Here is a 13,451-nt window from a genome sequence, read left to right as displayed (position 1 = left end):
TCCCATGATGCACCAACACAACATGTCTATGACATGTTTTGCCCATCACCCTTTGTCCATCCTAATGTCATGGCCGGCCACTACTAGATGGGGGGGAATTGACATGCAAGTCCCCCCTTTTTCAACATGCACTAATAGGTCCTTATGTTTTGATCTATCACATTTCAAAAATGTCACACATAAGCCCTATTGACTAAATTCACATGAAATTTACTAAATCGAAGCTTAAAATTTTCACACATTTATTTTAGACAATAAATATCATGTTCAAATAATTTGGTTACTCGGTTTAGCGGTCCCGAAACCGCTTTCCGACTAGGGTCAAATTAGGGGTGTCATACTAACTGTTTAAATTTTGGATTATATTTTTCTTTCTAGTTTTTTTCACTACAAAGACACGACGTTTTCTTGAAATTAAAGTTTTCCTAAAAACGAACATTTTTCTAAAACAAAAAGTTCACAAGCTTTTGCTAAAAAGTCACGTTTTGAACCATAACAACGAACATGCGTTTTTCTGAGTTAATTAAAAACTAATTAACTGGAATGGTTTTAACTCAACAAACTAGTTTCGACTTCCATTCCATGTGACATGTCAGTTTCAACCATAACGTCTAGGCCAGGTTTGGAGTGTTACATTGGTAGTCCAAAATGCCTCAACAATCTAAGCGCACAACCTATATCATTCTGCAACACCCCTAACCTGTCTCCGTCATCGAATCAGAGTTACAGAGTATTACATAACCAATATTCAAATCTAAATATCATTCATAGCATAAATACATTTGCGGGCCTTAAATCGAGCTTACGGGGCCTTAAAAATAGTTAGGAAATAATCTAGGACTAATTTGAAACAAAATAGAAAATTATAGAATATTTTGAAAAATTTGAAAACAAAGGTCACACGACCGTGTGGCCACCCCACACACCCGTGTGCTCAGACTGTGTAACTAACTGTGACCGTGTGAAAAATCCTGCACCTAAAATCAATAAGGTACACAGTCGTGTGGCTAGGCTGTGACAGCTTGTTTTTCAGTGATGTCGGAAATAGTGGTTTCAGGGCCACCAAATCCGACGAGTAAGTTCGTAAATATATTTATTTAATATTTATGAGTCAAGTCAAATAGAAAATTATAGAAAATTTTGAAAAATTTGAAAACAAAGGTTACACGGCCGTGTGGCCACCCCACACACCCATGTGCTCAGACCCTGTAACTAACTGTGATCGTGTGAAAAATCCTGCACCTAAAATCAATAAGGCACACAGTCGTGTGGCTAGGCCGTGACAACTTGTAACAGCCTATTTTTAATTATGTTAGAAACAGTGGTTTTAGGGCCACCGAAACTGACGAGTAAGTTCGTAAATATTATTATTTAATATTTACGAGTCAAATATAGTTTTCAAAAGGTTTTTGATTTGATAAATTATGTTATATAAGTGATTTATTAAGTTTAAGTGGTATGACCCTAAGGTCAAGTGGTTTTAGAAAATGAGGTATCGGGACCTTGTTTCTATAAACTGAGTCATAAATATTTATAAAAATATTTATAAAGTGTCATTAAGGTGGTATTAAAGTTTCATTGAAAACTTTTTAACATTTCAATGGTTAAATAATTAAAAAAGACGAAATTGTAAAAGATGAAAAATTTGACCGCTATTTAATTTAAGTAATTAAATGGCTTATGAATGAAAGTATTGGACTAATATGGTAAATATACCATATTACATATGAGTGGGAGGTTGGCTTTGTCTTATTATGAAAATATGTATGTTCTATTAATTAAAAATAAAACAAATTAAAAGGTAAATAATTAAAGTAAAAGATATCATCTTTTTCTTTTTATGTTTTGCTGAATTTGAGAAAGGAGAAAGCCATTGTCAGACCTTCAAGCTTCGGCTAAACTTCATAGGCTACATGTAAATCCGATTTAGCCCCATTCCTTGTAATTTTATGTTTTTGAGATCGTTGCAACTAGGTCTAGTTATTCCGTGCCGTTAGTTTTGAAACTGTTAAAGATTTTGAATGTTGCCATTGATGAATCTTGTGATTTTTTTATGTTAAATGATGAATTTTGAATGTTGATTGATAATTAAAAGTATTTTGTTAAGTGATTTTTGATGAATTTTCTGATTAAGGATTAAATTGTTAAAATAGTAGAAGTTTGATATTGGTGCCATGAATATTTGGCTATTATAATTTGGCATTAAAAATGGTTAATGTACATGTTTTGGGCTCATGGACTAAATTGAATAAAAGTAAAACTTTAGGGGCAATTTTGTAAAAATGTTAAAAATGACCAAATTGCATGAAATACATTGTGTTACTATCTAAATTAATAAATTGAACGAAATTATTAATTTAGATCAGTGGAAAAACGAGGAAAATAAAAAATTACTAAAATGCCCCTGAACTTTGGTATTTCTGCAATTTAGCCAGATAAGTTCGTATGAACTATAACAACCCGATTTTGGGCCTAATCGGAACAATGATTTTGGAACCAAAAATCTAGGGTCAAGGTCAAGAAATTATTTTTAATATTTTTTATGTGTTATAACATAATCATATGAGTGCATGAAAATTTTGGACAAATAAATTTAGCGATTGGAAGCTTAATTTTGAAAAAAGACTAAATCGCATAAAGGGAGAAAGTTGTGATTTGCTAGCGAATGGTCTTAGATGGCCATGGATTATAAATTAGAGGTATTTAATGTGCAAATAGGCCAATATTTAAGGCATAGCCAGCCATTGAGACAAAGAAAGTAAAAAAAAAATCAAGAGTTGTTGGCATTAGGTGATGTATTTGACTAAATAAATAAAATAAAGAGAAAAATATTGTCATATTTTTACTCTTCCTTCTTCCACCAATTTTTCGTCCAAGAAATAACCATGGGAGCTTGAAACTTTCAGCCACTTATTCCTCTCTCAAGTAAGTGATTTAGATGGTTATTTTTGATGATTTTGGTACTTTTGGAACCCTTGTAGTATGAGCTATCTATTGAGGGGACTATTTTGCAAAATGGTTGAAAGCTTAGAGATTTTCCATGAGAGCATTTATGATATTTGCTGAAATTTTATGGAAGAAAATAAATCTTAGTCGTTTAATAAACAACTTTTGTGAAGTGGTGTTCATGAAAAACACCTAAAAAGGACTAGTTTGTAGTAATTGTAAATAGATAGTAATGTTGTGAAATAATGGAAATTTTGGGATTCTATAAGAGTAAAAAGGGTTCGACTAGGGTTAAGACATGAAGAAATTTGATAAAAATTGATTTTCGAGCCTAGGGGTAAAATGGTCATTTTGTGAAAGTCTAGGGGAAAAATGTCAAAAATGTGAATTTTTGATTGTCTAAATTTATTTAGTGATTAAATGAATGAATTTTTATTATTTTAGATCAAGAATTACAAAATTTGAACCTAGATCGGGGAAAGGCCAAGCTAGTAGATTAAATCGACTAGTCGCCTACGTTTTGTAATCTGAGGTAAGTTACGTGTAAATATTTCAACTATATTGTGTTTATGCACTAATAAATTTATATAACATGAAATGTTCAATTGTGATTGTGGAATTGCATGATGAGAATGATATAGTGAAATCCCGATTAAACCATAGGAATAGATTGGTTATTCCGTGCTGTAATACTTGGGTTATTCGAGAGCTAGTGTAAGGCCATGTTTGGGATATGGTGTTGGCCTCGATATATGATAGTCAATGTAAGACCATGTCTGGAACATTGTGTCGGCAGCAATAGATGAGAGCCAGTGTAAGGCCATGTAACATCTCAAAATAGGGTCTAAATGGAATAGTGGTTGCGAAACCACAAATTCGAGATAGAAAAGTTTATTCCAATTAATTTTTATAATTTACTGAGTGATTAGATGCATGTGTTAGAGTGTCGATGGAAAATTTTATATAGCATGCTTAATTTGCCTACTAGGGCTTAATTGCAAAAGTTGATAAATATGAGTTTTAGATGCTACAGGATTAAATTGAAGAGTATAATTGAAGTAGAGGTCCTTAAATGGTAATTAGACAATTAGGTTTTCATGAACAAAAATGGACATACATAGATAAAATTAACTAAAGTTTTAATGAAGGGTATTTTAGTCATTTGGTAATTAAAAGATTAAAAAAGGGAAAAAGATGGAAAAATGTGCCCATATTCTTCATTAGGCCAAAATTTCAAGGGTTCTTCATAGTTAGGGTTTTGTCAAGCTTCCAAGCTTTATAGTAAGTGATTCCAAGCCCCGTTTTTAATGTTCTTTACGTTTTTAAAGTCCCTGTAACTTGATTTAGCTTATTCTAGCAATAATTTAACCTAGGGTTCATATTTGGAAAAATACACATAGGTGAAATGTGTTTATTTTGATATTTTATGGTAGAATATGAAGCTTGAAATTATGTTAAATGACTTGAGCTAAGCAATTTTAAGTGAAAACGAGTAAAACGACATAATCGGTAAAAATACCTAATGGTCATAAGTACATGTTAGAGTGGGAATTTGATGTTGCCGTAGGTAAATAAATGATCAGCATGTCATAAAAGATAAGAATTAGGGATAGAGTTTCATTTCCGAACCTTGGGGCAAAACTATAAATATGCAAAAGTTTAGGAGCAAAATCTTAATTTTTTAAAAGTTAAAGTTAATGACTGTTTTGATCAATGTGAATATTAAATAAGTTAAATTTGCTATTATAGATCAAGAAGAATGAAATTCAGGGTTAGATCGAGAAAAGAAAAAGGTTGAGGACTAAATCAAAATATTTGATCGTATTTTATATTGAGGTAAGTTTACGGTAAATAAATGCAATGTTTTATTATTTATAATTAATGATGTTATTTTTCAGCATCTATATATTTATTTTGTAAATTTATTCCTTGATGATTCAAGCAAGAATTGACGGAGAAATGATACTTAAAAGTCCTGGTTGAACCTTAGGAATGTGTAGGATACAAATGTCATGACATTAGGGTTTAAGGATACCCAGAAAAACCATGCCAAGGCATGGCATTGGTAAGTTCGAAAAGGCAAGGAAATCATGTAAGACCTTGTCAAGACATGGCATTGATAAACTACTATAAGGCAAAGATCCCATGTAAGACCATGCCAAGGCATGGCAATGGTGAGTTCATAAGGAAAGGATACCACGTAAGACCATGTCAAGACATGGCAATGGTAAATTTAAAAAGGAAAGGTACCCGTGTATCGGTTCGAAAAATTCAAAGACTGTACCAAAGGGAAGGTAAGATAAGTCAATGTTCGAAAGGTTCAGGATATCTTGATAATTCATTTAGAATGTTGTTATTTATTTATATGCAAACTTACTAAGCATTATGCTTACTCCCTTTCTTTTCTCTTTTTTTTTATAGTATCACAAAGCCAACTCAGAAAATCTTAAGCACGTTGGAGATCCCTCACACTATCAACGAGTTATTTTGGTATTTTGTGACTAGAAATACTTTAAGTTATGGCATGTATAGGGACTTGGCTATTTTATGTGTATGTCCTTATGATATGATTAAAGAATGGCATGTGAATACTTGGTAATGATTAGCTTATGATATAGCTAATAAGAACATGTTTTGGTATTATGTATGCCTAAATGAGGTTTGATGCAAAGAAACTATGAAAGAGTAAGAGTTGGCCATGGAACAATTAGGAAATAGCAGTAGTGACGTGATTTTGAAAAATCACTAAAAATTTTAGAAATAGAATTAAATGGTGAATGAGATATAGAATTAAATCTTATTGAGTCTGTTTTCATAGGAAAGAAACATAACAAGCAAAGAAAGTCTATATTCTGAGATATTTAAATTTCTGTAGGACTGGGTTAGAGTGACTTCGTGATCCCTTGTTCCAACTTTGGAAAATCACTAAAAATTGTAAAAAAATAATTAATAGTCAAAGTTTATATGTTTAGATTCCTTAATGAGTCTATTTTCATTAGAAACAAATAGAAACATTATCCAATTTCTGTATAATGAGATAATCGATTTTTAGAGAAGAGAGATTAGGTCTGCTGAACTGCGAAACAGGGGAACCTTTAATGAATAAACTGTACTAATTGGCCAAAACAAAAATTCTGGAAAATTATGGTAAGAATATATATGAGTCTAGTTTCAGGGAAATTTACAGATTTAAATTTTGAGTTTCGTAACTCAAGTTATAATTAATTTAGTGACTATTACGTAGATGGAAAGTTTTATTATGAATAGTGAAATAAATTGTTTTCATTTGTGTAAGTAATCGAAAAATTTTTAATGTTCCTGGTTTGGTCTCGAATCGTTCCAATTCACGTTTTAGGGCATCGAGGGCCCTTTTGAGGAATTTATTGGATGAATGTGAGCGAATTAATATTTTTTTTAAAAAGTAATTGTTTTTTATGCCTCAAACAGGTAAGATAAGTCTGGTAACGCCTCGTGCTTGACTCCCGCGACGGTCTCATGTAAGGGGTGTTACAGACCATGTCTGGGACATGGCATCGGCTATAAGATGTATCAGTGTAAGACCATGTCTAGGACATGGCATCGGCACAGATGGACGAGAGTCAGTGTAAGACCATGTCTAGGACATGGCATCGACCTCAACATACGAGAGCTAGTGTAATACCATGTCTAGGACATGGCATCGACCTCAACATACGAGAGCTAGTGTAATACCATGTTTGGGACATGGTGTTAGCCTCGATACATGATAGTCAATATAAGAACATGTCTAGGACATGGCATCGACTTTGATATGTGAGCTAGAGTAAGACCTTGTCTGGGACATGGCGTCGGCCTCAATACATGATAGTCAGTGTAAGACCATGTCTGGGACATGGCATCGACTTTGATACGTGAACTAGTGTAAGACCATGTCTGGGACATGGCAGCGGCTTCCTACCCTAAGTATGAGGCTTATCAGATATCTTTTAATATTCTAATGGTTCAACGGAAAATTGAAAGTTATGTTGAGAATGATAAATGCTATGACCATGTTGTGAGTGTACAAGTACCTAAACGATATTTATGAGGATTGAGCTTAAATTGTATTGTGTAGATTTGTATGGGTGAAAATGAGTAAGCTATGCCTATGCATGTTTTTGAATATGTGCAAATGATGATATGTTGTGAGTAAATTATCGCATGGTAATTAGTAGTAAATTATTTATATGCAACTTACTAAACCTTGTGCTTACTCTATTTCCTTTCCATTTTCTTATAGTGCCGCCTAAATAGCTCGTGGATCAAAGAAAGTCGGAGACATCGCTCACACTATCCATTGAAGCACTTGGTATAGTTAGTTTTAACACTCTGAATATGGCATGTATAGGACCTTATTATTTTGATTAAGTGTCATATTGTTTTGGAGCCAAATGTGTTGGATTGCCTTAGAATTTGGCTCATTTTGTATAAGACCATGAATGATGCTAAAATTGAAAGTTGATATATGATTATAAAAAGGTCTTTCACGAATGTGAAATTGTTAGTGTGGTTGAACATGTGAATTTCAGTGCATGGATAACAAAGTGCATAAATTGGTTGCTTAAGTATATGTGAAATGTGTATAGGCCATAGTTGTGGTTGTTTGGTTGAGAAATCATGTTATGTTGGACTTTGGTATGATGGATGGTGTTAGATTGTGTTTCAGGGTGGCAAAAAGGCTTGGTAGATAGCATTATATCGTCCACACAGGCTTGTGTCTAGGCCGTGTGTGACACACGGTCTGCCCCATGGGTGTGTGGCTTGATCGTGTGTCCCCTGCACTTTAAAATTTCAAGTTAGTATGCATGTAGTAAACACACGGGTAGAGACACACCCGTGTGTCTCAGCCATATGGAGGACACGACCTCTAGGCACGGGCTTGTGCCTTGGTCATGTACCCTTAAATGGTTGCTGACGTCAGAAATAGAATGTCAAGGTTTTTAGACACGGGTGTGTCATGGCCATGTGAAGGACACGGTCCATGGACATGGGCGTGTTCCAGGCCATGTGAAAACCCTTGTAGGTTTGAATTAGGAAATAAATTCGCATGGGCTAGAGACACGGGTGTGTCCCGATATGTTCAGGTCGTGTAAGCCACACAGGTCTTCAACATGGCCATGTTAATGAAACACACGGGTGTGTTGCCTATCCACAAGGGTGTGTGCCCCTGTCAGCTTGAATTTTTACAAAGTTTTTAGAGTGCACAGATTCATCCTGAATCAAATCCAAAGTGTGTTTGGGGCCTCGTAGGCCCATACTAGGGGCATTAAGGTATTATTAAGAGTTTTAAATTGGAACAAAATTTCATAACCAGGAAATGTATGTTTGTGTATGTTTAAGTTCGGTAACATCTCGCATTCTGTTCCAGTGTTGAACTCGGGTAAAGGGTGTTAATGAACTGTATTCTATATAATTTTGATTACATTGAATGTTTATATATGATTATATTGTGATTAAATCCATATACATGTATATGTTAGTATGCAATTTACTATGTTATGAAACGACGTAAATCCAACGACTTACGATAATTACCGAGCCCCGTTTGAACCTTAGGAATTCGTAGAATACAAATGACATGTCATTAGGGTTTACATGATTCAGGTGCTGGTCTTGAACGTGCTATCGATGGCTGAGGCTTGACATGTGTTGCGGAACTCCACAGCTCATGTGAGCAGCATCGTGTAGCTACGTTTCAACCCACAACTCGTGTGAGCATAGTTATTCATATCTCATGTGAGCATACATGTACAAGAACTGGCGGATTACAGTTATATGAGTTAGCACACTATGTGTGAGCTATTCCGGGTATCCAACGGTATTCTAAATGGTTCAACGGATATTATTCAGATAAGAAATGGTAAGAGAATGATATGTATTATGAGATGTACATATATGAACATCTTTGACATGATGATACATGGAAATTATGTAAGTTGAGATAAGTAATAAATTCAAGTGTTACATGTTGAGAATAAATGGTTTTCAATGTTTAATTTATATAAAATATGTTCAAATATGCTAACATGTATTGTTGTTTGATGCTTAGGCATGTGCCAAGCTATTGGTTGAATGGTATTATGTTTACGTATAAGTTGCATTGAAATGGTAAGTACTCAAATGGAAATATGCTTGTGTTCATGAAAGAGTGGTAAGGTTTAAATTATGTGATTTCTTATGAAATGGTTTATCATGTGATTAATTCGAAAAGAGCTATGTTTAAATGCACTAGCTTGTGGCTATGGTTTAATGATATGCTTATGTCTTGTGTGTTATGCATATGTAACGGGTGTGGAAAAGGTAATGAAATAGTGAGTTCATACTTGAAGTGTAAAATGATGAAAAAGGGAATGATGTGTTGAATTGATGTTGTTATTTAAGTTAAAGAAATTAAATGCAATGGAAAGTAATGAAATGCAAATGAAAATAAAAAAATTTAAAAGGGTTTAAAGTTATTTAAAATCCTACTATGCTAGGGATGATATGTATATGTGATGCTGTGGATTTATTCACTTTGTGAGTTATTGAATATGGTTTCACGAATCTTGCGGTATTGGTATAGGATCATTCTTGATATGTATAAATTTCATATTTGAAATGAATTGATATGACTAAAGTTTATACGAGATTACTAAGCATTCATTGCTTACATAGTTGTTTTTCCTTACTTTTTAGATTATTGAAAGCTCGATCGGGTTGAAAGCTAGTCAGAGATCTATCATACTATCCAACGATTATATCGGTAGATTTTAATGTCTTGGTTAGGGTTATAATGGCATGTATAAGTGAAATTATGGTTGATGATTAGTTGAATGTTAGTTGATGCGTTTGGAATGTATATGAAATTTTGGGGGATGTAGCCCTAGTACATCTGGTGCCTTGTTGATATGTGTTAATTTGATAATGTGTTGAAGTATGGTTGAATGGCCAAAGTGATATATAATGAATTGACCTCAACATGGTTAATATATGGTATGCTTTGGAAAGGTTTTGAACTAGGTATGGCATGAATCTAATATGATGTGGTGATTATGTAGCACGTATGCTATATTTTGACATGGAAACAAGTTAATTGATAATTGGATAAATATGCACATGTATAGGTGTTTTTGGTTGATGTTTTAGCCATTATGTTTTAGCTTGTAAATTTGGTATTTAGAATGATTGAAGTGGTTGATATGTGGATATAAGTATGTGGACTTTTGATGGATGCTTTATAGTCTTTATGGTGCTTAGATAATGGAAGTTGAACATGTTCATTTTGGTATTAAAAATGTAATTGGTATTTATGGCTTATGATGCTAAATGTTAAATGGTAAATTAGGTACATATGAGCGTGGATTTGATATGTGTACAAAATGATAAGTTTTGGCTAAACTAAGCATTTAGTTATACATGTTTAATTGTTGTGATTGAGATGCCTTTTGGGCATATTGGTTGTATGAATATGTACCTATTTGGATAGATTGTTATTGTATGGTTTGGAGTACTTTGGGATGCTTGATTACGTGTGGTAAATTGGTTATAGGTGTGTGCATGAATGGGTGAAAGGGCTTGGAAATGGCCTATTTTTTGTCTACACAGTCAGAGACACGGGCGTGTGTCTCAGCCCTATGTGACACACGGCCAGGAGACACGGTCATGTGTCCCTTGTAGGTTTTTAAAGGTTGCATTTCGAGAGTTACACAGCCTGGCACATGGGTGTGTGGCTTGGTCGTATGACCCAAGTCAGAGAGTTACACGAGCTCAGACACAGGCTGGGACACAGCCGTGTGTCCCTACTTCGAATGTCCATATGGCCTGAGACACGAGTGTGTCTCTCAACAGTGTGAGTCATACAGTTGCGACCCTTGCAAAAAATTTTCATCTTTTTCTAAAAAATTCTATATGTTTCTGATTTAGTCTCGACTTATTTTTAATGTATTTTTAGGGCCTTGAAGACTCGTATAAGGGACAATATGTATGTTATTAATTGGTTTTACTGTGATTGATGATATGAATTAAATGTTTTAAAATTTTTGATAGTTTTGAAATGTAAACTCCGGCAATGCTCAGTAACTTTATTCCAGCGACAGCTACAGGTTAAGGGTGTTACATAGCCCATGACCCAAGCTATGATAGCTCGTGTCTCAAGCTGTGTGTACCTTAAAAAGCTTCCAAAATAAGGCAAACTTTCATCCAACACTTAGGTACCAAGCCAAATCAAAATCAACTATTTTCATACTTGTAAAACACATTCAAACAAGCCTAAAACATGTCAAAACATTCAACCTAAGTGCTTAACCAATGTATCCACATTGACACTGCAATTCAAATATTAGTCTCAATTCACATATCACACCAAACTAATTTGCATTCAAGTTCATAAGTTCATACATAAAACTCATGCCAAACTTATCACTTCTTCTTATTCTTTCACATTCATTCATACCATGATTCAAACTCTTCCAAGAGATACATACCAAAGCCAAAGGCACAAACACAAGCAAGTTCAAACAATTTTACACCAAGCTAAGATATAACATATGAAATAAGTATCCAAACATATACAATCACACCTATTACATGCCATATAACCCAAAAGTAAACCATCAAAAACTACCAAAAGATATCTGGATAGTGTGATCTTCAAGTTTATCCGATTGCCCGATTTCACAAAATGATATCTATAAAATAAACAGAAATACGAGTCGAGTAAGCTTTTACGGGATTAGTAAGTTCACAGGTTGAAACATTACAACTTACCGCATAACCATAGTTTAATAATTAAAAAAATCATTAACTAATATTAACCCTGTCAACCACAACAATTCAACAAGTGAGTTTTGTAATTACGAGTCATTTTAATCATCACATTTATATAGGTTCAACCATTATCAAGTCACGATATATTATTGAAAACCATGAATACATATATAAGTCACAATCGAAGCATCATTACTGAAAATCAAATACATGTTAATATCATGTCATTTAACCGTTAAATTTTTTAGCCTGATGAATGATATAAACAAATTTGGATACATGGTTAACTATCTCAGAACACACAAGAACGCTCAAACAAGCCAAATCAACTAAGAACACACCTGGACACTAAGTGCCTAGCTCATAGGCTAACATCCCTCCAGAACACACCTGGTCACCAAGTGCTAAGCCTGTAGGCTTTACATTCGCCCCCAATAACGCGCCAGAATCATTGTAAATATAACATGATAGTCCATAACAAATGTAAGACTTTAGTATATTCAGTAGGCAGTAACAAATCAATAATCATCATCTCATCACAAGCCAAACCCGTACCACGCGCAATATAACCTATTAACATGCCAATTGTATCCTATCCTAAATTCATCTGGGATCGATACAGATAATTGTATAACATTTTACAATTTAATTCATTTTCTGACAGTGAATCATATTTATGATTATTTCATTATATATATAATTATTCAAAAATCATAATTCACAAGTCAATAAAATATTGAAAATTATACTAAATTAAACGTATGAACTTACCAAAGCTAAACTGTAGAGATAGTAAAATTCAGGGACTATTCAACAACTTTTTCCTTTCCACGATTTTCTATCAATTCTTGAATTATACGATATTTTATTTCAATTATTAGCCCAATTATTTTTTAAACAATTTAATTTAAAGCACATAACTTCTTAGATGGATTTTTACATAATTTCCCCACACTTTTATATTTATTTAATTTAGTCTCTAATATCAAAACAAGCTTATTTTCACAATTAACTCAAAAAACCTAAATTTTAAAATTTTTAGCCATCTCTAAACAACCCCTAAATTTTGAAATTTCTCAAAAATAGCCCACACTTTTAATTTAGTCCTTAAACTTAAAAACCATACAAAATCACTTAACAAAATAGTCCTAAAACATTCATAAGCTTCAAAATCTTCCATTTAACATCAAGAACATAAAAAAACCATCAATGGTAATTTTAAAAAACTTTAACAGTTTTTGAAATTAGAGATACGGGTTAGCTGAACCTAGTTGTAATGATCTCAAAAACATTATTTTAAAAAAAGTGAGAAAATATATACCACGCACACCAAAAAGACTTGGCCGAAAGCTCTTAAAATTAGCTATGGAGTTTTTGGTTTCTCCGCAAAGAAGTAAAGAAGATAGTTGTTTTAATATTTCATCTTGAAACCTCCCAAACCCGACCTAGACTTTATGGCTAGATTGAAAAGGCTACATTAGCTACCGAAATGGCTAAGTTAACTTACGTTACTTTTGAAGACCTTAAATAATCTCATTTTAGAGAAAACCATGGTTGTACTTTGAGTTATCTTAAAGACATTCATTTATTATGTCGTGTATACTTAGGATTCATTTTATTGGTGAAAGTGTTATTTTAGAAAAACCGTTTTCTTGTAACTCTTCTTTAAAAAAAACACTCAATGTTAAACTAATTTAGTGGAAAAAGCATTTTTCAAGTCATTATTTGTTTTTCAAAAATGG

This window comes from Gossypium hirsutum, chromosome A04 (assembly GCF_007990345.1).
Source record: "Gossypium hirsutum isolate 1008001.06 chromosome A04, Gossypium_hirsutum_v2.1, whole genome shotgun sequence".
In the NCBI taxonomy this organism is placed as follows: domain Eukaryota; kingdom Viridiplantae; phylum Streptophyta; class Magnoliopsida; order Malvales; family Malvaceae; genus Gossypium; species Gossypium hirsutum.
Note: the sequence above shows the minus strand (reverse complement) of the source record.